The sequence below is a fragment of the Stegodyphus dumicola genome, chromosome 11 (assembly GCF_044657685.1).
Source record: "Stegodyphus dumicola isolate Sdum_Otavi_A_Nest chromosome 11, ASM4465768v1".
Classification (NCBI taxonomy): domain Eukaryota; kingdom Metazoa; phylum Arthropoda; class Arachnida; order Araneae; family Eresidae; genus Stegodyphus; species Stegodyphus dumicola.
Genome location: NC_140778.1, coordinates 82,596,368 through 82,623,550, shown reverse-complemented (window position 1 = coordinate 82,623,550; position 27,183 = coordinate 82,596,368). Strand labels below are relative to the sequence as shown.

Here is a 27,183-nt window from a genome sequence, read left to right as displayed (position 1 = left end):
AGCGTCTATTGACCTTGAACAAAGCTCACATCGCATAAATTTACGAGTGTTAGAGAAAAATCTGTAACTGGTTGTTAGGGCATTTAATTTTTGAATTTAAAATTAAAAATACTTTGTCACTTTGCGAACCACTTATTTTTTCCTTATGCATACCACTGGCTAAGAATCACTGCTTTAGAGCATTTTGAAATCAAAACTTTAACAATAATCATCTTGTATTTTAAAATCTGTCTAACAATCTATCCTACAATAATCCAAAATTTAAATCCTCAAAAAATCAAGAGTTGGTGATTATTTCCCTGAAGACATATATGATGAACATATTACTAATAAAAGATGCATTTGCAGCTAGAATGACATCAAATTTCTTTGTAGAAGAAATGCAAGGGAATATTTTACATTAACTTAAATGGGATGCTACTGAAGACAACATAAAATGAATTTATTTCACAAAAGGAAAAAATAAAAGATTACATTTATATGATCAAATAAAAAGTATTTTACTTAACCCATTTTTGCTAACAAATTCCTAATTTGGACTTTTAGCAAACAAAGCTTAAATCGCTTATTAATTTGCATTAACATCTAAATATACACATAATTGTTTCATAAGAAAAAATTGAATTGAATTAAATAAATTAATTAAAATTTAAATACAAATTTAATTTACAGGAGTTACATATTGATAAATCATTTTTTGGCCAGTTTTCAAGCAACATTTTACACAATGAGCATTCCATAAAAGTTTACTTTTTTCTTCCCTTTGAAATAAATGAATTTTGTATCGTGATAATTATTACATGATTTGAATATGAATCATGTAGAATGAGTTTTCAGTTTCTACATGATTATTACAATGCAATCAGACTGCACTTAATTTCATTTTAATGATTTTTTGTTATATCTCATAACAAATACATACCTCTTTTTTTTCATTAACAGCATGAATTATTGACATCCTTTATTCACTTCAAAAGAGAAAAATGGCTTCTGACCATCTGAAGTCCTATAATAATGTCAGATTAATTAAACAGGGTTCGTACACATTTCTGCACACGAAAATTAAGTACTTTATGAACAATTTAAAGACCTATGAGCAAATGGGAACTGAATAAATTCAATTAAAAATATTATCTATGCCTGAATTTCCCTTTTGTGATACCATCCTAAAAATAAAATAGGGTACTTTTCCGTTTTGCCGGCGCAAGCGATAAAGTCGCCAATAATGGTACAACCGATGCCAAACGGAATATTCTCGCTGGTAACCTTTTACGCCTCATTTTCAAAACAAGTCGCAGCTTTTTCTTATCAGATTGATTGTTTCTTTCAATACGGTATATAATTACATAGAATTTTTATCAGATAGTTCAGTTTTATGTCTAAGGCCATTTTCGGTAATTAAGTCAATTAGAATGCAATCACAGCGCTTACCCGAAGCCGAAAATATAGAAAAGGTAAAGTCAAGGGTTAAATTCATCGATTCTAATGAGAATGCATTAGATTAGCGAAGTAAAGCACTGCAGTTTTACATAATTTCTGAGTAAGCTATTCGTACGAATTGAAATATTTCTTGCGTTTAAACTTGTGTTCCACATTAAGATTTAACTTGAAATTAATGTAGATGATTACTGAGAGCATTAGATTTTTGTAGAGTAGTTTACGTGAGATGAGATCGCTTGGGGTCACGTGATATGAACCGGCGAATCAGGATGTTGAACCATGTAACATAGTAAATTCTTAAATTAATGTCTTTTTACAAATTTATTGGCTTTTTATAAAATTTTAAGCGATATTAAAATGTTTATGCCTTCAAAAAAAGAATTCTTAGAACTGACATTTTTTAAATATTTTTTATGTGTATACTGTACGTTGTCGCCAATAAAGTCTGCTTGGCGAGATTTGTGCCGGCGAAACGGAAAAGTACCTAAAATAGTTATCTAAGTAGTCTGCATTATTACTAAACATGAATTAATTAACATAATTATTAATAAGTTTGAGAATAAAATAAACTTTATGCAATTTATCAAGTAGCATTAAATATTTTACACTTACAACAGATGGACATATTTGAAAGAAGATAGGTGACATTTACGTTTTACTGACAGTTAGCTTTATGCTGATCTTTTTAAATGTCTCATTTTGTCACGTACTTGGTCAGTCTAGAGATTGAGTAAATAGCACGTAGATTTTATGTCAAACGGCATAGGTTAAAATGAGAAGTAAGATCATACTCAGCATGATTCAGAACAAAAGACTGAATGTTGTTACTGCTGCTGCTTGTCTAGAGAGAGACCTGCTCATTAGAACAAACCTGAACGGCCTGATGTAGGCAGATGTCTTAATGTAGTTTCGCAAGTGTTGAAAGTTAGTCGGGCTCTGTTTGATGTAGTTAGTGTCGTAGCTTCGTGTAGAGTTTCAGGGGTTGTAACCTAGTTAATGTACTTTAAGGTTCCAATAAGCCATTAAAGAACCAGAGGTGATAAGTAGTTTTGTATTATTCTAAGTCTCACTAGATGCAAAGAATAAGTTTTACTTGAATTTTTACGTTTTTGTGTTTTATATTGTGACCACAGTGAGTATTAATGAAAGGCAATAACTCGCTTTAATACGTAGAGATAATTTTTAAGGGTAAGCAGTTAGTTATAAATAATTAAATTAGGTAATTAGCTAACCTTAGTCATTATGGATTTACATGGCCACAATTAAATTTTATTTTTTTTGCCATATTTGTTAAAAAAGCCCTATTAAAATCAATCTAATCAAATTTCACAGTTTAAAATACATATAATTTATAACATTGATCCTTAAACGATATTAGGATAATTACACATTAAAAGCTACAAAACATTTATGTTTTGTAGCAACAACACTCAACAAAATATTTATCTATCATTTTAATTTGAAGCCTTCCTAAACATTTTGTCTAGTTTATATCAATTTCTTCTCTTTAAGCATCTTTTCTAACAATTAGAGATTTGTCTCAAAATGCAAACCAATGCTCTCGCTAGTTTCTGCATCAACATAACTGCTTTTCTCCTATTTTGTCAACCTCTCCACAATGTAACTATGATGGTTTATTTGATCTGATAAAAGTTAAATAGTCGAAAACCCAACTGATGTGAAGCAAATTATCGCTATGTCTGAAAATAACTAAAATATCAGACAAAGGTTTAAATACGCCTCTTATATAAAAAGAACTTATATAACCGGTATTCCAGAGGTCCGCGATTCGATTCCCGGCGAAGGCGTTGTTAATTTTTTATCTTTCCTGCTTTCAAAAATACCTAATGTCTCTTCAAACCTTCCCAAACATTTTGGCTAATTTATATTGATTTTCTTCTCTTTAATTATTGATCTTTTCTGACAAGAATTAGAAATTTGTCTCAATATGCAAACCAGTGTTCTCGCTAGTTTCTGTGTGCTTTATCTCCTAACTTGTCAACCTCTCCACAATGTACCTATGAGGGTTTACTTGATCTGGTAAAAGTTAAAAAAGATTCCCCCCCCCCCAATAGACGTGATGCAAATTATCACTGTCTCTGAAAAGTAACTACAATATCAGACAAAGAACATAACGTCATGTTCTGATGATAACAAAATCATTTAGAGCTCACAGTGACGTAATTAAACAAGAACAGTCAAATTCAAGCTAAACGTGCGGACTAGTGGACAAAGATTATAAAATTTAATTTTAATTTAATCTGGCTCAGTAACTCTATCATATGAAGAAATAGAAATGGGAAATTACAGTAAAGGCTGAAAACATAAACAATTGGGTAATTTACATAATAATAACTGCACATTTTCTTTGAAGAATAATTTTCTTTCTTCAACACGTTTCCTTTTCATTTTAGAATTTTTGGATTTAATTAAAGATTTCCGTTATTCTAAAAAACATGAAATGCATTTAGAATGCATAGAAAATGGCTAATTTTATTTCTTTAGTAATATAAACATTCAGAAGAAATACATATGGTAAAGGTCGGTTACAGAGCCACTGTGGCAGAATTTTTAGAATTTAGTGACACACCGAACGATAAAATCTGGAAATGGCAAAACTTTTAGAATTTAGAGCAGGCATTAGAAGCAGAATTTAGGCTCCACAGAGATTGCATCAGGTGGGAAAATGCCTAGTGCCAGCTCTGTGTATGATGCATTAAAACATATTAGATGAATCTTTTAAATTGTAAGTTTTCAATTTCTTTATTAATAAAAAATCCCTTTCTATAATGCCTGCCATGTGACAAGATTAGGAGCATTTTTGATACTCTCTATGCTTGTGTCTAGTGAAAAGTAGAGAAAATAAAAGGAAGATAAACATGTTAAGAAAATGATTTTAATATCAGGAGTAAAACTTTCAAATACAGTCAAAAGTCGTTAATCCGGACTCGCCGGGACTTCGTCGATTCCGGATTATCGATTTTTCCGGATTATAGATCATCAGTTTAAATCTCGTAAGATGGCATGCAGAAATTCTAAAATTAAAAATATGAAGCCGTAATTTGGGAAATAAAGACCAATTATGATCTAAAGGGTATCAAAATTTACAAAAAAAAAAAAAAAAAAAAAGGAGCTTAATATTTATTTGTTTACTTTATTAAACATTTCTTTCAATGTAAGTTGTTTAAGTTGCTTCGTTTTATGTGATAATACTTTCTCTTTAATTCTATAAACAGACATAATTTTTTGTTCAGTTACAAAGTTCCACTGTTCAAGTCCCGTTAATTGCTGTGCCGAGAATACCGACTAACTTGTCAATCGAAATTTTTTCGTTTTCACTAACCTTTCTGTCACATTCTTCATGTCTTTATCCATTTTTTGCAGCAATTCCACTTTTTGTTTGTTGGACATCGAAACATACTTTCGTTTTGTAGATCCTTTGGAAGTTCCAGTATCGGAAATTCTATTTGACATAATCGAAAGTTCAAGTTTACTTTTATAAAATTGCTCTTACAGTCTTCAAAAAATAATAAGCGGGATCCAATTCGAAGATTAAGGAACAACGCAATCATTAACATTAACTGAAATAGATAATTAGATAATTTTAGCTTACACCGTCTGTTATACATTAAACGCGCAGGCAAAAACGCATTCTGCACTTGCGCACACGCATATGCGCAGTAGTCAAGGTCTTACGCGCACGCGTAAAACGCCTGTGCGCATGTGCCAACGAGGCGCATGCGCAGAAAGTTTTTAGCTTAGAGATCCGGATTATAGATCATTCCGGATTATGGGTGTCCGAATTAACGACTTTTGACTGTATTATGTTTTCATTGTTCTTCCAGACGTTCTCCAAAAAGTGAGAAATTCATAGCAAACTTTCAGTAAAATACATCCATTATGTGTTGATACCATGGAGACATTTTTAATTTTGTCACATATTTCTCGAATCTTCTAGAATTGTGGGTCTATAAATCTTGCCTTCAAATCCTTCTAAACTTTCCAAAATACTAAAGAAAAATTATCACTACTAATTCAGTGACAGCAAAAAGCCAGAAATATTTTGGAAGAAAAAAGGAGGGAAAAAGTGTAAAATTTATTTTATAGAGAAAACTGATACATATTCTGAGAATTTTGAATATTCCGAGACAATTACATGGGAAAAACTTTTACTATGAAAAAATTAAAAGGAAGATATTTTTAACTAATTACATAGCTAATTTTGCTTTTGCTAAGAGCCATTTCGTAAATTGTGCTTCATAGCATTATACCTTCTTTATTTTTCAGAGTCAAAATATTGTATAATACGCTGCCAAAATGAAATTTTATAACATGACAGCGAAATTTAAAAATGTTTTATTTTAATGTTTTTTTTTAAATATAATTTCAATATATTACCATTATTTTAATGAAATTTATCAACGTTAGGATGTTTAAAAAAAAAAAATCGTCCCAAAATTCGCATTATCGGAATCAAATTATTAATCGGAATTAAAAATTTTCCATAGAAACTGATCTTAAAATCACCAAAATGTTGATAAGTCGCCAAATTTACAACCGTTTAATAAAAGAATTCACATCTCCAAAAGTGAAAAGTTGTTTAAGAACTCTTTATTAGAAAAAATGAATTTCGAAATGCTTGTATGTCACTTCTTGCTTAGAAACTCGAGTATCCCATCAATTATATTAGAAACAGAAACAAATTATAACCCATAAACCCATTCAAAAGATAACCATATATGCCAGTGAATCGCCGAAAATATTCCTCCAAAATGCTAATTCACACTCAAAATGGCAATTGTAAAAAGAGACAGAAATTTCAGATGATTAAAATTAAGGACTTTCTGCTGATTTTGGCCAAAATTAAGGACTTTTAAGGACCAAAAATTGATTCCAAAAAATCTAAGGACTCTTAAGGACCGTACGAACCCTGTTAAATAATGTGTAACTGCAGAACAGATATATAAAAGCATTTATAAAGGCACATAAAAGCATTTTTATGATTTATTAAGATAGCATTTATAAATAATATGTTTATTTTTTATTTTTCAAATGCCAGTTACATTGGTCGTTAGGCCATTAAGCTCATTGCTTGCCAATTCTACAAGAATAATTTGTCCGTGCTTCACACTCGCCTAAATGTTCCGCCATCATTGGCCGTCCACTATTACATAAAACACACATCGATGAATCAGCTACAAATAAATGATTCTGTAGACAGTCATGTCCCGCCAATAGTCTAAAAGATGCAACTGCAACTGTTCGTGGGTGGCCAAGAACAAAAGCTGGGTTTGTTGAGAGAACACTCAAAGGCTTGCCCTCAACCGAGTGGCAAAATCTCTAAGAGTCTTTTGATATGTTAGCGATGTAAGAAGCTTAATAGAATGGAGGCTTGCACTCGTTTTTGGCTTTTGGAGAACCGTAGCCCCCTTTTTCACAAGCATATCAACCATCTCATTCCCATAAATAGCGCAGTGTGAAGGTACCCATTGAAAAGATATCTTGTGGGAAAGTTCTTTTACGACTTCCTGACACTATTGAACGCATATACAGTCAAAAGTCGTTAATTCGGACACCCGTAATCCGGAATGATCTATAATCCGGACCTCAAAGCTAAAATCTTTCTGCGCAAGCGCCGCATTAACGCATGCGTATAGGCGTTTTACTCGTGCGCGCAAGACATTTACGACTGCGCATATGCATCTGCGCAAGTGCAGAATACGTTTTCGCGTGCGCGTTTAATGTATAACGGACGGTAAAAGCTAAAATTATCTAATTATCTATTTCAGTTAATGTTGATAATTGCGTTGTTCCTTAATCTTCAAAGTGGATCCGGCTTATTATTTTTTGCAGACTGTAAGAGCAATTTTCTAAAAGTAAGCTTGAACTTTCAATTATGTCAAATAGAATTTCCGATGCTGGAGCTCCCAAAGGATCTAGAAAACGAAAGTATGTTTCGATGTCCATCAAACAAAAAACGAATTGCTACAAAAAATGGATAAAAGCATATCCTTTGTTTATCTAACCGTTCCGAAATCTGTTTATCAATTTCACGCTGCTCTGCGCGGGGGGGGGCACGTCGCGGCGCGCAATGAACTGGAAGTTGATCTGTCAACACTATCGTTATCTTCAGGGCAGATGTTTTTATTTTAGTCGGCTTATAATTCCTTACTAAATGTAGTATTTAATTTCGATGTACTCCGTCTTTAATATGATTTAAATCAAATTCCTCGTCATTATAAATATCACGAATACAAATCACATAGTTTTCTGGTTGCAATTTTCTAATTTCGGCTATGAGTAAGGTATGCTTTACGCATCCGCATGTTAAAAGAAATGTTTAATAAAGTAAACAAATAAATATTAGGCTTCTTTTTTGGTAAATTTGGATACCCTTTAGATCATAATTGCTCATTATTTTATAAATTACGGTTTCATATTTTTAATTTTATAATTTCTGCATGCCATCTTACCAGATTTAAACTGATGATCTATAATCCGGAAAAATCGATAATCCGGAATCGCCGAAGTCCCGACGAGTCCGGATTAAAGACTTTTGACTGTATTCTTATACTCTTGGTAAGAGGAGATGGCCTGTATTGCTGAAGTTGAATCAGACAGTACAACAGTATAAAAAACTTTTTAAAGTTTTCATCTTTTTAATCTTGACACATTATCACTCAAATTACTCAACTAATTACAAAATTCTTTCACTTCCAATAATTCTATACATCAAATGGTCTAAAAGATCCAGTGGTTAGCCAAAAACTAAGGATTTATGTTAAAATATCATTCATTGGTGTATTGAGAATACGGCGAAGCACACTAGGGCTATCTGCCTAAGGGGAGGGATGCCTTCGTGGAGGACTTTCTAAGCAAAACTGGCTCGTATATCCGTTACACATGGGGAAAACCACGAAAACGGCCATGCAGCCAGCCCATTCGCGGGATTCGAACCTTGGCCCGAACTACCAGTGTTCAGCGATTTTACCGCTCGGCCGCTGGTGGGCTAAAATCTCATTTAAACTTTATTTAGAAGATTTCTTCTCCAATTATATCTGACGGTACAAAGAGTACAATTCTGAGAGTTTTCGTTTGTTAATTGAATAAAGATATGTGAGGAAAATCGTTTCAACATTAAATTTTAAAAAATATACATCAAACTTAAAAAAAAAGTACTACACCACAAGTTATTGTCATCCACAATAAGTGTATGTGCAAAATTAGAGCTTGCAATGTCCATAGTGATAACCACCATGCTAAAGTTTAAAAAAAAAAAAAAAAAAAAAAAAAAAAAAAACCTCATTGCTAGTTTTAAAACATTTTACAAAATTGCTTAATTAATATTTTGTAATCATTATTGCTGTAAAAGATCATAAAGAGGTTTTATAACCTCTGAAAGTTTGAAAGCTATACAGCAGATACATTTTTGGTGCTAGAATTTTAGTCTCATAAAAGAATATATTATGTACCATAATATCATAGACAAAGTTGAAAAATTCCCAGATCTCGGAATTAAAAATTTTCTATAGAAACTAATCTTAAAATAGCCAAAATGGTGATAAATTTTCAAATTTAGAGCCATTAATAAGAAATTAAATAATTTTGAAATGCTTATGTTTCATTTCTTGTTCAAAAACTTGAGTATCCCACCATTTTTATATTAGAAATAAGACAAATTATAAGCCATAAACTTAGTCACCTATTCAAAAGATAACCATATCAGTGAATCGGCAAAAATATTCCTCCAAAATGCTAATTCACACTCAAAATGGCAGTCGTAAAAACAGACAGAAATTTCAGATAATTAAAATTAAGGCCCTTCTACTGATTTTGGCCAAAATTAAGTACTTTTAAGGACCAAAAATCGATTCTAAAAAACTTAAGGACTTTTATGAACTGTACGAAACCTGAATAAAAATATTTGGAAATTAATTAATATACAGTACAGCCATTAATTTCTAGGGCTGACGTAAGTGTACAAGACTCTTTAGAACGGACTAATGCTTGTATTTAAGGTTTTTTTCTGTGCATGTCTAATGAAGTCGAAACCACTCGGAATAAAGTGGTTATCTTTAAAACACGTATTAAAACATAGCTGTTAAATTTTTGTTCTCAAAGTTGATATAACATTAAACTCTGCTTTCAACTTGGGCAAAACTGCCACAGAAGCCAATGACATGTTGAAACAAGTGTACAGAGAGGAAGCATTATCCCATTCACAGACTTAAGAACGGTTTAGCCATTTTTGGGATAGCCCTAAAAGTGTTAAAGATGACACGCACACTGGACTGCCACATTCTGTATGTAACTAAATTCACAACTGCACATAGAAACAATTGAGAAAGTTTACGAACTTGGGACTTCGGACCACCAATTATCTATTCGACTACTCGGCAATGAACTACACATTTCTAAAGAGATAGTTCAGCAAATTCTCATGCAAGACCTAAGGAAATGCAAGGTTTGTTCGGGATTCGTTCCTCAGTGTTTATGAAAGAAACAGAAGTAATTCAGAATGGATTCATGTGGTAAACTCGCTGACACTGGCTCTGTGTGCCTTGATTTGACAGTAATGGGAGACATTTCTTGGTGCTACCAATATGAGTCTGAAAGCAAATGACACAGCTCCGAATGGCGATCTCCAAGCTCACCAAGACCGAAAAAATTTCAATTCCAAAAGTTCCAAATCAGGGCAAGCAAAGGATGAATTAGTCCTTCACTTTCCTTGACAGTGGATAAATAATTCATCATGAATTTGTTCCCCCTGGCAAGACTGCCACTGGTCAGTTTCACACATAAGTTTTTACCAAATTTCAACAGAGTTCGCAACACAAGCAAGTCAGAATGGATTCATGTGGTGAACTCGTCGATAATGCTGATTAATTAAAATATTTTGCTTGCTTACTTTCTTTAATAATGTAAATATCATATTAATGAATGTAAGTTTATGGAAATACAGGCTAAAATAAGTAATTATACAACTCAATTAATAAATGCTGTTTAAATACCGGTCCTCAATACAGATCTAAAATTCTGTGCTGCTCAGAGTGTTAATAATCGTCTTACTTACCCATGGCTCTGAGTAGTTTTCTGCAACAACATGCAAAGCTAAGAAGGTCAATTTTTCTTCCTGTTTATTTTTCCACTGTTGACAAGAGGGCTGCAAATGTGAAGATGATCCACATTTGAAACGTCACAGCAGTTTCCACTTCTCAAATACTTTCGCCTTGTTGTGTTGTCTAGTTTTTGCAGATTATACGATAATGTCTTAAGAGACCACTAGTTTTCCCTTTTCTTTTCATGCTTTCTAGGTTTACTGGGTCTCACATCCTGAAAATTTCTCCTTAGGAGTGAATATATTTTGCTTGAAATCCTGCCTCATAGTTTCAAGCTATGTAGCTTCTCTGTTAACACTAGTTGTGATTTAATTTTACCCCATTCATCTATGTATTTTTTTTTTGCATTGGCACCTTGCACACATTTTCATCTAATCCACAGCTATTATAAGCTCAGCAAAAGTTTTATTGTAATTTCAGGTAGATAAACCACAGCTTATATCTCTTTATTTTCATATTTTATACAGCTTATATCTGTTAAAATGTTCTCTATTCAGATAAAGGTAATATGAAATTAAATTTTAATTTAAAAAAATTCTAAAAATAAAAATATTTAAAATACTAATTTAAATTCAGACTTAATTTATTTTTTTTCGTTCAGGGTTTTAAATTGAATTTGTGTTCTTTGGACATGGTATATGCAAAGTTTTCTTATTATAAATAATTATGAATTATTAATTACATTAATATATATAATGAAGCAAATTTGTGTGTGATTATGTTGAAGTTTATCGAAAGGAATTTTAATAACGAATCTACTGTTTGAATATCATACCCGAAAATTTTTTCGATTACACTTTGTAAAAAGGCCCATTAGCAATTGAACGGTAAAATCACTGAACACTGGTAGTTCAGCCCAACTTTCGAATAAAGGTCAACAAAAGCGGGCTTGCTCGGTAGTATCTGTTTAAAAGTTGAAAATTTTCGTATTTAAAGGAATTTGATTTTTTGTCTGTCTTCAAAACTTCGCTAGTTTAGGTCATAAGTTATGGACAAGCGAAATGGTTAATGTAGAATCCGCTGCAATATTTTAACCTGATAAAAGTGCTCAGACTGCACTAAGAGAGTGCAATAAGTTTAAACTTGCTTAACTATAGTAGGTAGCGCTCTGTGTAAAGACATGTAATGCACGTACTTCCTGCTGAACTCCATGGTTTTGCCTGAGTTTTCTGATGACAAATCTTTTTTCTTTAATGGTAAGAGCAACATTTAATCAATAATGGCAAATATCATGTCCATCCTGCTCCCTTATATGTATTTACTAATATGTCAATAAAATAGAAAATAACTATTTATTAATGTATATAGTACATAAATAAAAATATTAACTTAGTTTGTCATTAATTTTTTTTTTTTTTTCAATTCCCTTTAATTTCATTTCAAATTCAAACTGTTCAACAAAAACTGGAGTAGGAGTCGATGTGTTTTTTAGTGACTCCAAATCAAAACTCCTTTTACCCAAAAATCTGCTCGACTCCAAAGCCCTGGTATTTATACATACATTCTTATACATTTTTACTGCTTTGCAGCTTGCTTATTTCTTACCTTACAATTCAAACTTTAAAATTATTTATTATTATTATGGATCCCATTCAAACAAAAACTTATACAGCTGCTTTTAAGTTTTCGGTGGTAAAGAAAAAGATAAAATTGGAAGTTGTGCTGAGGCTAAAGAATTTTAAATTGACAAGCGATGCATTCGGCAGTGGAAGTTCAAAAAAGTCAAATGAGAGAAAATATCTCAGAATAAAAGACCTTGTCGAACTGGTGTCATAGAAAGACAGTTTAGAGAAATAAACAACAGAGCAGAGAGAAAGTGGATTAACAGTGTTAACAGTTAGAATTCGCCTTCAAGCAAAAGTAATTGCTCAACAATTGGGCATTAAAATTTTTGACTCATTGTACTGGATTTAATGCAATTCCATTTAGCAGATAAAGTAAAATCTGAAGTGAAAAAAAACTTAGAGCAGCAATGTCTCAGTGATAACAGCTGAGTTTACAAAAATTTTACAGCTGCTGGATCTCACCATCAATAGAATTTTCAAGTACAAAATATGAAAGCAGTGAGAAGAATGGATGCAAAGTGGAATCCCTTCCTTCACAAACTCGAGACGAACGAGAAAAGCTTCATATACGGAGCCTTATGGATCGATACAGCATGAAAATCAGTCCAAGCTGATACAACCATACCAGCTTTCATCAAATCGGAAATCATTCAAAAAGAAAATCAAAGAGAAGATAGCAATGTTGATAGAAGCGAATTAGAACAAACAGAATGGTGAACTGACTTTGATGAGTCAGATGTTAAAGGTTCGATATAAATAAATGGAGTTTAATTAGATAAACATAATTTTATAAAATATAAAATTATGTTTGATTATCTAATTTAAGTATTCTTTTTCATAACATGATAATTTGTGGTGTTAAATGAAGTTTATCGAACAAATAAAAATAATACAGTACAAAGTCCGAAATCTGGACTCATTGGGACTTCGGCGATTCCGGGTTTGGGATTTTTCCAGATAATAGATCATCAGTTTAAATCTAGTAAGATGGCATGTAGAAATTATAAAATTAAAAATATGAAATCGTGGTTTATGAAAAATGAAGTATTTATGAACTAAAGGGTATCAAAATTTAGAAAAAAAGCCTAATATTTATTTATTTACCTTATTAAACATTTTCTTTCAATGCAAGTTGTTTTAAGTTGCTTTGTTTTTTTGTGCTAATACTTTTTCTTTAATTCTAAAGACTGACATATCTCTTGCTTAGTTATATTGCTGAAGTCCTGTAACTGCTGTTTCGAGAATTCTGACTAACTTGTCAATAGAAATTTTATCGTTTTCAGCAACTTCTTTGTCACTTTCTTCATTATCGGAAGCGGTATTTTCTGGATCTAGAACTATACCACAGATTTTGACATTCATGCTATAAAAACTTCTTTTATATCATCTTCATTTATTACCGCTTCTCCACATTTCTTTAAAAAATCCGTTAATTGGAAAATTTCACCTTTGTTTTGCAATATCCGAAAACCTTTAAAACTCGTGGCTGTCATCATCAAATTTAGCTATTCTTCGCCATGCATATTTGGCTAGGCATCATGAGCTTGGCGTCTAACGACAAGTTGTTCCGTTAAACTTTATTTTGCTTCTATCGCGCACTGAGACAATTAAGCCTGAATTGTATTAGTTTAGTTATTTATTATACATATGTCTATTTCTTGCACATGCTTAAGGCTTGGCGCTAGATATCTTACCGCCTAATGCAGTCTATGTGGGTCCTAAATTCTGCAACTCAGTGTGGCCATATGAGGCCTGGCGCTAGTTCTGGGTGAATAACAAATCAGTTATTTTTAATTCAAATAGCCCTAAATGTAATCTTTGGATGTATGAGTCAACAAAATCTATTTTTAGCATATGGAAAGAAATTTTTGGTAAATTTTTCCTCATCAACATTTTTTAGCACGTTTAACTTAAATCTGTAATCATCATCAAGCTATAAAAGCGCTGATCGTCAACATAAAAGGTTACTATACTCCTTTATTATTCAATTACTAACATAAAAAAATTGTTTAGGCATCGCTACATGAGTCTTTACTCAAGTTGTCATGTTTTGATAAACATGCGGTGATGAAAGAAAAGTATAATAAATAATGATTCGCCAGATTGCATCAGGTCAACCATATATCTATATGTGGAATGTTTCGGTTTGAGATATATGACAAAACACATACGCAGCAACAGAGCCAAATTAGTGATGGTACAAATTTATGCTAAAATGATTGTTTCTTCAATAACAAGTTATTTTATTTAGTGTCAAAGTGAAATTAAGAATCGCGACTTTCCAGATGTCTTATTATGCACGGAAGGGGGAATCAAATGTGCATGCGTAAAGCCTAAGAGAAAAATTTTGTTGGCGGTTTTGAGGTCCAGATTTTGGATCATTCCAGACAACAGACTTTGTGCTGTATTTATTAGAAATCATTAGAGTTTGCTTTCGACAAGTTAAAGGTAAGATGTTTATTTATGTATATATTACTGATTATAGTTATGCTGTAAATGTTATCAATGATCATTACATCAATATGGCAAGGAATTTCTGAATAATTGAATATTAAGTGCCATGTTTCAGAATGCTTTGCTGTGGCATGTACGGCGATGCAATTTATCTGATGAACTTTTAATTTTTTTAAATTATCCTGAATGCGGCGTATTCACCAGGGTGGCTTATCTACTGGAAATTACAGTAACTTCTAACCCTTTAACCCAACCATCAAAATAAGTCTGCAATTCATACATAAAATCTTTTCACCTATAGTTTGGCTTTTTTTTACACTTACACAAATTTTTGTTTAAGGGCTTCTGGGCTTAAATGATAATGATCCAACAAAACCAATTTGAATTTAGAGTTATCTCCTCTTGTTTCTTGAATTATTATCTGCCCTTCTTCCATTTGCAAAACAGTGGGGTCGAATATTCAGTTTTTGATAAAGTCATAAGCTTTGCAATTAAAAAAAGCTAAAAATAAGCTAATATCGGATACCTTAACATCAAATTTTGGAATTTTTGGAAACTGAATATCCCACAGAGTGGAATTGGATATCTTAGTATTATTTGCAGTTGTAATTCTTAACCTCTTTCTTCTCTCCCTCTTTTTCCTTCTCAATAACAGTCAAGAGCAGCCTTAACCTTTTCTGCTTCATAACTTTTACTACTTAAAATTATATCACTTAATTATATTACTTAATTATGGTTTCCCCAGATCAAGACCAAAATCCTCAGTTAATTGAAAACCTCCTCGTGTGTCGCTCTCATTATATGGGCTGTTTTAATATTTCAAATAAGTTCTAGATTTAATCCCAATTACTAAATTGATTTCTAATAGACAGAATCTGTCTTAATATAGGATTGTATAACATTTAATTGCATTAACACTTCATAACCACTCAGAATTCTACAGACACACACACACACACACACACAAAAAAAAAAAAAAAAAAACCCTCTATTATACCTACATTCAAACAACTCGCACAATAAGATATAGTGCACTGATAGTATAAATAAGAGATATTACTGATTATATTTATGTTGTAAATATTATATTTAAATAAATATTAAATTATTATTGACACTGAATCTAACTGAGTTTTAATATGAAATGCCGTTCAAATAATTCACAATGAACTACCTTCTCTTGCCACTGTGGGGCTACCTCCCCTCCACATTTCTTCAGCACTTCGAGTTTATGGTGGTTTCCTATATGTTTTACCATCAATCCTCAAATTCCATATCACAGATTATGTTCTTACTGCATTAATATAAATATTAACAAGACATAGTGCACAATAAAAATTAAGCTTTATTTCGGAACTTCGCGCACACTCCCCGACAGCCAGCCTGTTTCGCTCTGCTCGCTACTCGTAAGATACTTTTCCTCTCAGGTTGCCACACTTATCGGAGGGTGCAAGGCACGCTCCTTATCGCCATCACCACAGATTCCCCTCCCAGTTCCTTTGATGGCTATTCAAAGGAACGACATCAGGTTATGAAATTATCTCAGAGGATCCGTACTGTCGGGTATTTTTTCCATAATTACAAAATTAGAATATAAAATTAGAAAAGATCAAAATGCAATTCAATATATAATAAGGTAATGACACATATAACAAACATGAAATAAGAAAAAACATGTTACGATATGAATTTCCAAAAAAGTTTTAAATTGTTATGTAAGAAGCAAGTTTCTTAGGGAAGTGAACGTGTCTTCCCGATCTGGTGACGGTTTGTGTCTTAGAGAGTTCGTTTGCAGATTTATTCTGCTGAACTGTCTTTAAGTCTTTATTTGTTTTCAGTTCAGGCAAATTAGAGTTCGAAAGCAAATAGGCTGGTTTCACACGGTCTATAGACACAGTAGATTTCAGACCGTTAATATCAATTGTGAAAGTTTTGTCCGTTCTAGAAAGGACTTTATGCGGACCTGTATATGGTTGGCACAGAGGTGGCTTTACTCGATCGACATGTAAGTATACATGCGTACACGACTTTAAGGTAGCACTTACATAACACTTTTCTTGGCAATGTGCAGATGTTGCTATTGGATTTGATTGTTGCATTCTATGCCGAAGATTCGTTATAAATTGAGTGTCATACGGAGATATCTTAGATAACGTTATCATATCACTAGGCAGCTTGAGAGTTGTGCTGTACACCAGTTCAGCACAAGATGACTGTAGATCCTCCTTTACGGCTGTCCGAATACCAAGCATAACAATTGGTAGTGTTTCAGTCCAGTTATTGGTCTTGTGAGCCTTGAGAGAAGATTTTAAATGTCGATGAAATCGTTCAACAATGCCGTTGGACATTGGATGATAGGCTGTTGTTCTGATTCTGTTCGTACCCAAAATGCGCGTAAATTCTGCAAAAAGTGCGGATCTCATTTGAGAACCTTGGTCTGTTGTAATGATTGATGGGCAGCCAAAACGAGATATCCAACAGTTGAAGATGGCTCTGCAAATGGTTTCCGTTTTCATATCTGGGATGGGAATGGCTTCAGGCCATCTGGAGAATCTATCTATTAGAGTCAAAAGGTACACGTTGCCTTCTGATGGAGGTAACAGTCCGACGATATCCATATCGATTTCTGAAAAACGAGCATCAGGAAGAGAGAATGAGCCTAGTGGTGGTTTAGTATGCCTAGTAATTTACGACTTTTGGCAAGATTCACAGGATTTCACCCAATTTTTGATATGACGTTTCATATCGGGCCATACATAACAAGAACAAATAAGCTTCGTAGTAGCTGCAATTCCTAGATGTGACAGATTATGCAGATGATTAAAGATGAGTCTGCGAAAGGAATTCGGAACAAATGGACGAGGAATGTCTGTTGATATGTCACAAAGAATATTACCATCAGAATATTGGCATGGTTTGAATTCCAGTTTTAAAGATGATGTGTTGTTTTTGAGAAGGTCTTGTACCTCCGGATCATGCTGTTGAGCTTCCAAAAATTTTTAAAATCCAAAAATGGAGATTTTGTTATGGAATCAATTTCGATTCTTGAAAGAGCGTCTGCAAAGTCGCTTTTGGACCTTGCACATGCCTAATATCAGTAGAGTACTCAGAAATAAAATCTAAATGGCGCAATTGTCGAGCTGAACATTAATGAGGGTTCTGTTTAAAAGCGTATATTAACGGTTTTTGATCCGTATAAATTATAAAATTTCTGCCCTCTAACATGTGTCGGAATTTCTTAATTGCAGAATAAATTGAAAATAATCCCTATCGTATGCGGACCATTTCTGTTGACTTTTATTGAGTTTCATAGAGAAAAATGCTATAGGTTCCCATGTTTGTTGAGACAACTGCATAAGTGTGCCGCCTATTGCGACGTCTGAGGCATCTACCCAGATGCTTAGCTGGGCTCCGGGAATAGGGTGTCTCAAAAAGGTAGCCTGAGCAATGGCATTTTTGGCAGCAATAAAGGCTTGTTCAGCATTCTCATTCCAATTTAATTGTGGGGATGAATCCTGAACACGAGAACGAGATTTCTTTTTATTAATATAGCCTTCTAACAATTTTATTAAAGGAGAAAGAATATGTGCTGCTTTAGGTATGAAACATCTGTAAAAGTTAAACATGCCTAAAAATCGGCGAAGCTGAGTGAGAGTGGTAGGTTGAGGAAAATCTAAAATACATTTGACTTTCTCAGGAAGAGGTTCAATTCCGTTTTCACTAAGGTGAAAACCTAACACATCAATAGACGTTTGACCAAAGGTGCATTTTGAAACATTTATGCAAAGTCCATATTCCTGAAGTTTGGAAAATAAATCTTTCAAATGCCTGCAGTGTTCCTCAGAATCTTTAGAGATTATGAGCAAGTCATCGAGGAAAGCATAAACACCTTCTAAATCCCCCGTGACTTCATCTATAAAACGTTGAAAAGTCGCGGATGCATTGCATAAGCCGAATTGCATACGGGTACTTTCGAATAAACCGAATGGTGTGCATATGGCGGTTTTGTGGATGTCAGCTGGGTTAATTGGTATTTGATGGTATGCCTTAATCAGGTCAACATGACTAAAAATTTTAGTACCGTGCAATGCAGCAGTAAAATCGGCTAAGCATGGAATAGGGTATTTGTCTTTTATTGTTTGAGCATTCAATGCTCGATAATCTCTTACAGGTCTCCATTCCAGACTTCCTTTTTTTGGAACCATGTGAAGTGGGGATGCATAATTGCTGCTCGAAGGTCTCAAATGCCCTAATTGCATCATAGTTTGAAATTCTTGTTTTGCTATTTTTAAGCGATCTGGAGCTAACCGACGAGGTTTTGCAACCACAGGAGGACCTTTAGTTATGATATAATGAACAGTGTTGTGTTTAACAGGTTGGTTAGGACCTGGTAATCTAGTAATTGAAGGAAATTCTTTTAAAATTTTGTGATATGGTGTATCACTAAATACAGTTTTTACTGAATAAATGCTTGCATTTTTCATGCAGCTGACGGTTTTAAACTGCGTTTTTAAATCTTTGAGACATTTGTTTCTGAGATCAGGCACCAATTCAAAGAAATGGAGAAAATCTGCTCCAAGAATGGGTGTACTAATATTTGCTATAAGAAAAGTCCATGTAAACTGTCGTCTTAATTTGAAATCCAAAGAAAGTATTTTTTGACCTTAAACATGAATAGTGGAAGAATTAGCAGCGAAAAGTGTTTGTTGGGACGAATTCCGTTTTTGAGAATTATTTGCTGGAAGTAAGGACACGTCAGAGCCGGTATCGACCAAGAATGAAAGGTTTGTTCTACGGTCACGAATGAACAGGCGACGTGAAACTTGAGGCAAAGAATAAGTCGCCTCTATTCTTTGCTGGTTTCGTTTCCCTGCCATGAACAAGGTTTTGTACATTTGTCTTCTCTACACTTTTTCCCAAAACGTCTATGATACCAGCAAACAGAATAATCTCTCCTTTCCAAATTGCTTCTTTCCTTATTGCGATCTCCGCGATTTGGCGAGCGACCACGAGAAAGAGGAATGCAATCAATACGTTTGTTTAATTTTTCTATTTCTTTAGATAATTTATCCTCAAGAGACCGATCGACTGTGCGAGAAACGGCACAAGTCCCTGGGGTTGGATTTACTTCTAAAATTCTATCGGCAATTTCTGAAGCTTTATCTACAGTTAAATTGGAAACCCCTGCCAAAATAGACTGAACAGTTGAAGGCAAACGTTGAAGGAATAATTCTAACATTAAGTTATCAGGAACATTTAAAGATTCTGCTCGACGTTTCATACTTCTAAGCAAATCGGAAGGTTTTTGAGAGCCTAATTAGTCTCCAGATAATAATTGGCGAATTTCTTGCTGAGAAGATTCTCCTGATCGATTTATTAACTCAGTTTTGAGCTTTGTATATGGATCAATAGGGTCTGGTTTCATAAGTAAATCCCTCACTAGTGATGCAATATCTGGAGGTAGATGAGCAACTACATAATTATATTTAGTAATGGATTCTGTGATAGGTTTGGGGGTGGCAAGAGTAAAGATACTTTCACACATGATAAACCATAAAGATGGGTCTGATCGGTTATAAACCGGAATTTGGACGGCATGAATATCAGACATTGTGCAAGGTTTTTGAGCCAAAATAAAAGCAAAAATGTAACTAAAGAAAATGAAATTAAATGATAAGTAGAAAACAGAATTATAAAATGATCTATAATTACTACTCATCTGTGATGCGGAGGATGAAAATCGATGTAATCAATTACTTCTGGTTTGGAGATCTTGAGTGATGGCTTGTAGTCAAAACCGAAAGTGCTTGAGAACTGTTCATATGGCCACAGTCCGGGTTACCATTATGGTGGTTTCCTATATGTTTTACCATCAATCCTCGAATTCCATATCGCAGATTATGTTCTTACTGCATTAATATAAATATTAACAAGACATAGTGCACAATAAAAATTAAGCTTTATTTCGGAACTTCGCGCACACTCCCCGACAGCCGGCCTGTTTCGCTCTGCTCGCTACTCGTAAGAAACTTCTCCTCTCGGGTTGCCACACTTATCGGAGGGTGCAAGGCGCGCTCCTTATCGCCATCACCACAAGTTCTCCTCCTCGTGCATACACTATAAGAATCGTATCTCTGCACGACTGAAAAAGAGAACTTTTACCTTCTATTTTTACAAGTTCATGTACTCATTCAACTCATCGCTGAGATTCCTGTTATTTTATTACTATGTATGTATTTGGATTCATTAAAAGAATTTATTTTTCTAAATTGGGTGTCTAACCCTTAATCACAAACCAAATTGGTGACTACGGCATTAAGAAGAACACATTTTTAATCGTTCGAACATGTCTGTTAACGACGATACTATCGTTTCAATGCAAGCATCTGAAATCAACAGAATCTCAGTTAATGTACCATCGTTTTGGAAAGATAATCCAAGTATTTAGTTTCACCAGATTGAAAGCCAATTCTTTAACAGTGGGATAACTGCTGAAATCCCAAAATACCATACAGTGGTAGGCCACATCGAGACTGACATGCTAAGTCAGGTAAGTGATATCATTGATTCTCCTCCAGTTATTGATGCTTATGACACTCTTGAAAAAGATTAATTGAAGTATTTTCTGACTCTGAAGAAGAAAAATTTTAAAAACTTTTGAGAGACATCGATTTAGGCCACATACGCCCATCTGTTTTACTTCGACAAATGCAAGAACTGGCGGGACCGCTCGTCGGAACTGAATTACTAGAATCTTTTTGGCTTCAATGCCTTCTAGCCCAGATGCAAGCCATATTAACCTCTTCTGATATCAAACTTAAAAAATTAGCAGCTATGGCTGACAAAATCTCTGACATCACAGGTCCTGCTCAGCTTCATGAAATGGTCATGAAATCGAAAGTAACTAATTCTACTGATACAAATGATGCTTTAGATAATTTACAGAAACAAATACCTGATTTAAATAAAAAAGTAGATAAACTTCTTACATTGTATTCTCGTGTTTGATCTCACTCTCGTGATCATTCTAATTCTAGATCCTGATCCTTGCCCACGAATAAACAAACCAAAAACACATCCGTGTGTTGGTATAACACCAAGTTTGGCGAAAAAGCCATTAAATGCAACAAACCTTACACTTTTAAATCGGGAAAACTAAAAGGCAAAGCGTGTGTGGTGACAAACACCATAGGCCAGAATAATTGTCGCCTCCTTGTATATGAAAAACCTTTAAGAACACAGTTTTTGGTTGACACAGGAGTTGAATTGTTTGTTTTGCCTCCTACTTCACAAGACCGATGTAAACCAACATCATTGCTCAATTTAATTGCAGCACATGGTAGCAAAATTGATGTATATGGAAAACGTTTAGTCAATTTAGACATAGATTTATGCCGAATTTTTCCATGGACTTTTACCATTGCTAATGTTTCACGACCAATTACGGGCACAGACTTTTAAGTAATTATGGCATTATTGTTAATTTGAAATCCAAAAAATTAATTGACAGGATGACTAACGTTGAGTCAGATGGCAAGATATCACGGGATACTGTACCGAAAATTATAGTTTTACAACCATTACATGTGTTTAATGATTTACTTAAAAAATATGATTCTCTGTTTCAAGATGTTCTAAAACAGGCTTTGGATAAGAATACTCTTGGAATAATGCACATAATTGAAACTAAAGGTTCTCCAGTAGCAGCTAAGGCTGGGCACCTAGCAGCTGACAAAATGGCTGCTGCAAAAGCAGAATTCACTTATTCAGTGCAAAAAGGCATTTGTAGCCCTTCTAAAAGCTGCTGGAGTAGTCCTCTCCACATGGTAAAAAAACCAGATGGGTCTTGGAGGCCTTGCGGGGACAACCGTAAATTAAATTTAATCACTGTTCCACATAACTATCCAATTAGATATCTACATGATTTTACATCCAATTTGAGCAATAAAACTGTTTTTTCAACATTAGACCTCAAGAAGGCATATTACCAGGTACCAATGAATAAAGAGGACATACCAAAAACAGCAATAGTTACGCCTTTTGGATTATTTTAGTTCAACTACATGACATTTGGTTTACATAATGCTGTGCAAACCATGCAAAGATTACTCGATCAAATTCTGTCAGATTTAAATTTCTGTTTCGTCTATATAGATGATATTTTGATTGCTTCATCATCCCTCGATGAACATATATCGAAGAAGTTTAAAGAGATTAAATAAAAGTCATACCTTTCTAAATGCACATTTGCTGCAGAACGCGTAAACTTTTTAGGTCACATTATCGACAAAAATGGAATCATTCCTTTACCAGAAAAATTAAAGTTATCCAAGATTTTCCCAAACACAAAACTGTTAATGAACTCAGATGTTTTATGGGAATTCTTAATTTCTATAGGAGATTTTTAAATCATGCTGTTGAAGTTCAACTTCCTTTAAATGGTATGTTCGGACATCGTAAGAAAAATGACAAAATATCTTCAAATTGGTCAATAGACACTGAAACAGGCTTTGAGTCATGTAAACAGCTTCTGAAACAGGCTACAAATTTAGTCCACCCAGACCCAAAAAAGAAAATTGCTCTCATATGCGACGCATCAGACAAAGTCATGGGCGCTTGCGTCCAACAACTCAAAGCTGAAACATGGAAACCATTAGGATTTTTCTCCAGAAAATTGAGCGATACGGAACAAAAGTACAGTACGTATGACCGAGAGCTGTTAGCAATATTTGTCACTATCAAATACTTCAGATATCTGCTTAAAGGTAAGAACTTTACAGTATTTACAGATCATAAGACATCCACAAAAACATTTTTCCAAAAGTATGACAAGCTCTCACCTCAACAAATTAATCAACTTAATTTCATCGGTCAGTTCACTACTGATATTCAGCATGTGAGTGGTGCAGAAAATGGACCAGCCGATGCTCTTTCTCGCATTGAAATGTTGCTAATGTCATTCCTATTAAGTATGAATCTATGTTGCAAGCACAACAGAGTGACACTGTACTCTAAACCTTTTTAGACAAAGAAAATCCAGTTCTGCAATTAAAGAAGTTAAAAATGCCTGAGAGTTCTGTAGAACTGTATTGCGACATTTCACATGGTAAAATCCGTCCTTTTGTTTTTAGGACAGTCATAGAAAACTTGTCTTTTTAGCTCTGCATAATCCTGGACCTAAAGCAACACTGAAGTTAATTAGTGACCGATTCGTCTGGCACGGAATGAAAAAGGAAGTCACAAACTTCTCTAAAACTTGTATACAATGTCAAAAAGCTTAAGTGTCTCATCATGTACACTCTCCTTTAACCACTTTTATAGTTCCAGATGAATGTTTTTCTCATATCAATATAGATTTGATAGGACCTCTTCCTTCATCTCAAGGAATGTCTTACTTTCTGACATGCATCGACAGGTATACTTGCTGGCTTGAAGTGCATCCAATGAAAGATACACGGGCAGAGACCGTCGCCACTGCTCTTTATGCTGGCTGGATCTCAAGATTCGGTGTGTCTGCCCAGATCACTACTGTTCGTGGTAGCCAATTTTGCAGTGAACTCTTTCGAGAACTAGCAAAGAACTTTAGTGTTCGCCTTTCTCACACCACCGTGTATCACCCACAAGCCAACGGCATCATTAAAAGGTGGAACAGATCTCTCAAACAATCCATAATGTGTCACACATTCGTACACTTGACTATCGCATTGTCTTCAGTTCTTTTGAAACTTCCGACCACTTTCAAAGAGGAAAGTAACTGCTCTCAAGCCGAACTGGTGTATGGCCAAACTTTGCATCTTCCGGGACAATTCTTTATGCTTCCTGACAGCAACATTCCGAGGAGTGACTTCCTAAAAAAATTGAATGACAATCTAGAACATCTTTACCTGACTGCTACTACCAATCACTTATGTATAAACACTTAGATAAATGTTCTCATGTTTTTCTACGTGTGAACACAGTAAAACCCTCCTTGGGTACACCTTACATGGGTCCGTAGAAAGTACTTCAACGTGGTGATAAAACTTTACCCATATCTAAACAAGGACATGATATCAGTGTGTCTATCGACAGAGTAAAGCCCCTATTTAGTCCCACATGATGTATCTGAACCTCCTAGTTTAACTGATGTGGATAAGGCTTCATTGCAGCAACTAACCTATCCAGTAAATGAACCTAAAAAAACTGCTCCTGCGAAAGCAAATTATCAAACTCGTTCAGTATGTCGCGTACACTTTCCCAAACGATTTGCGGAAGACTAATTTTTCCCCCGTCCTTTTTCAGATTTTCTTTTTTCAGGAAGGAAGATGGTGTGGAGCTACTTCCTCCCCCCCATTTCTTCAGTGCTTCGAGTTCTCCCTCCTCGTGCATGCACGATAAGAATCCCATCTCTGCGCGATTGCAAAAGAGTTCCTGTTTTTCTTGTTCATGTACGCATTTAACTCATCGCTGAGATTCCTGTAATTTTATTACTATGTAAGTATTTGGATACATTAAAAGAATTTATTTTTCTAAATTGGGTGTTTAGCCCTTAATCAGACCTCAAATCACTTAAACACACATTTTTCTCTGTCTTGCTAAAATGGTACATACATATATTTCCGTTAATAAATCCTTACCCCTTAACCAACAATGAACCTCTATCATAGATAATGAATAAGGAAATTTTGCAATTTGATTCAAATAAAATTTCAAAACAAATTTCAAACTCACTTTCTTTAAGAGAAATTTACCTTTTCCTTTCTCTTAATTAAAGCTTATAAAGATTACTAAGTGATACTCAAATAGTCTGTCTTCTTCAGTAAAACAAGCATCACATTTTAGTACAATACATTTGGTACTTTGTAGAGTCATTAGGTTTTACTTCGGAAGCAGGCAAGATGAAAAATAGAAAACGTCTTCGCCGGGAATCGAACCAGACTTTTGGAATACCGGCCCAGCAGAACCACTACACCACGAAGGCACGCTAGGAAAGTGGGAAATACCTTATAACTTAACATACCTTCAATATTGAATTCCTTCTTTCGTGGTCAGATTCTCACACAATCAGAGGCAAACTTCTAGCTTCAACATCAAAGCACTCGTACTGTCATCAATTACAGGATTTTTCATCAAGCAGCTCTGTCAAAGCCGTGGAACTGATATGCCTAGAAGTCTCCATACAATTTTTAGTCTCTATAAATCTTAAGGTAGTTAGTGAGACCTTCACTGTCTTCACGTATCTGTAATATCACAGATTATCATGAAAATCAGCATTGTAAAGGCATGAAATTTCTGAATTAAAATAAAAATTAAAAAATACTTAAAACAAAACTCACGAAAGAACATATTTAACACACTGTTGTCTCATGCAGTTCATCAGGAACTTGCTTTTCATGAAGCTAATAATCACATACAAAAAAAAAAAAAAAAAAAAAAAAAAAAAAAAAACTCTTATTTATGTTTGTACATATTGAAATGTCCATATCCATAAGTGACCTAGCGAGATTAAGACTTGGCTGAAAGGAACACAGTGTGTTTTTTTCTAAAGCCACATGGAAGCATAACTACCCACATGCATGTAGAACAAGAGAATTCACTGCCTTTACAGTACCACAATAAAATTGGCAACATTAACTTTTAAAATGAGATACTGAGAATAATGCACATAAACTTTTGAAAGGGAAAAAAAAAATAATATAATGATATAAATTTTGTTGCAAATACTAATCTCTGATCCCACGTTTCTTCTAAAAGATTATAATTCTGTCTCAAAAGATTAGCAATCTACAAATCCATATTTTTCATGCATGCAGGCAAAAAAAAAAAAAAAAAAAAAAAAAAAAAAAAAAAAAAAAAAAAAAAGCTTGAAATTCTGTAGAAAATTTAGCACAAAGTTGCAGCTCAAAGATGTTTACTGTTATTAATGGTGCCTACAGTGAACATGATTAACTATTCATCTGGACATTTAATAATTTTACAGCATTACTGAGCTTATGTTCTACACTATCTATGTGCTGCATCATTAGTATTTCTACATCAATACTTCTAAATTTGTTTTTATCTCATACACACATAATATATTTTTATCATTTGATAGCATTTAGACTAAAAATACAGTAAGGTAAAAGAACTGATACTATTTTGCAGTGTACTTGTTAAGCCATCACTTGAATATTTAGCCATAAAAAGAAATTAATGTAAATGTAATTCCTTGAATTACTTCCATTAGTTATATTCATATGCATTGCAAAATATGTAAATATTTTGCGATGCATATGAATATGAACTAAAGGCTTCTTAGAATTAAAAAAAAAAAAAAAAACTAAAGAAAATTTATTTTAAATATTTCAAGTTTATTGAATAAAATTTACAAAATTTTTTATATATTATTAAATTTTATTTTTATGCATTTGGAAAAACTGATTAAAATATAAACTAAGTATTAGATTGACATAGAAAAAAAAAAAAAAAAGAAAAAAAAAAAGAAAAGAAAACGTATCATATAATTTTAGCATTCCTGACTGCAACGAAATATAGTAACATCTCAGACCTTTCATTTTTGTGTTTCGTATTGTTAAATTTCTTATTTCTCCTATGAATTTATTATTCAAATTAAAAAAAACTGT

The 27,183-nt window shown here is 33.6% G+C and overlaps 1 protein-coding gene across 1 annotated transcript in view; it reads right to left on the bottom strand.

Moving 5' to 3' along the window:
- The window catches only part of LOC146994172 (uncharacterized), a 51,328-nt gene extending 25,416 nt beyond the window's left edge, over positions 1–25,912 (bottom strand). The window contains exons 1-3 of the mRNA XM_085826930.1: positions 25,894–25,912; positions 25,578–25,797; positions 923–1,006 (exon numbers count right to left, since the gene is read on the bottom strand). The gene's annotated coding sequence lies outside the window, so the exon portion shown is untranslated. The remainder of the gene's footprint in view (positions 1–922; positions 1,007–25,577; positions 25,798–25,893) is intronic.
- Between the last annotated feature and the right edge of the window lie 1,271 nt (positions 25,913–27,183).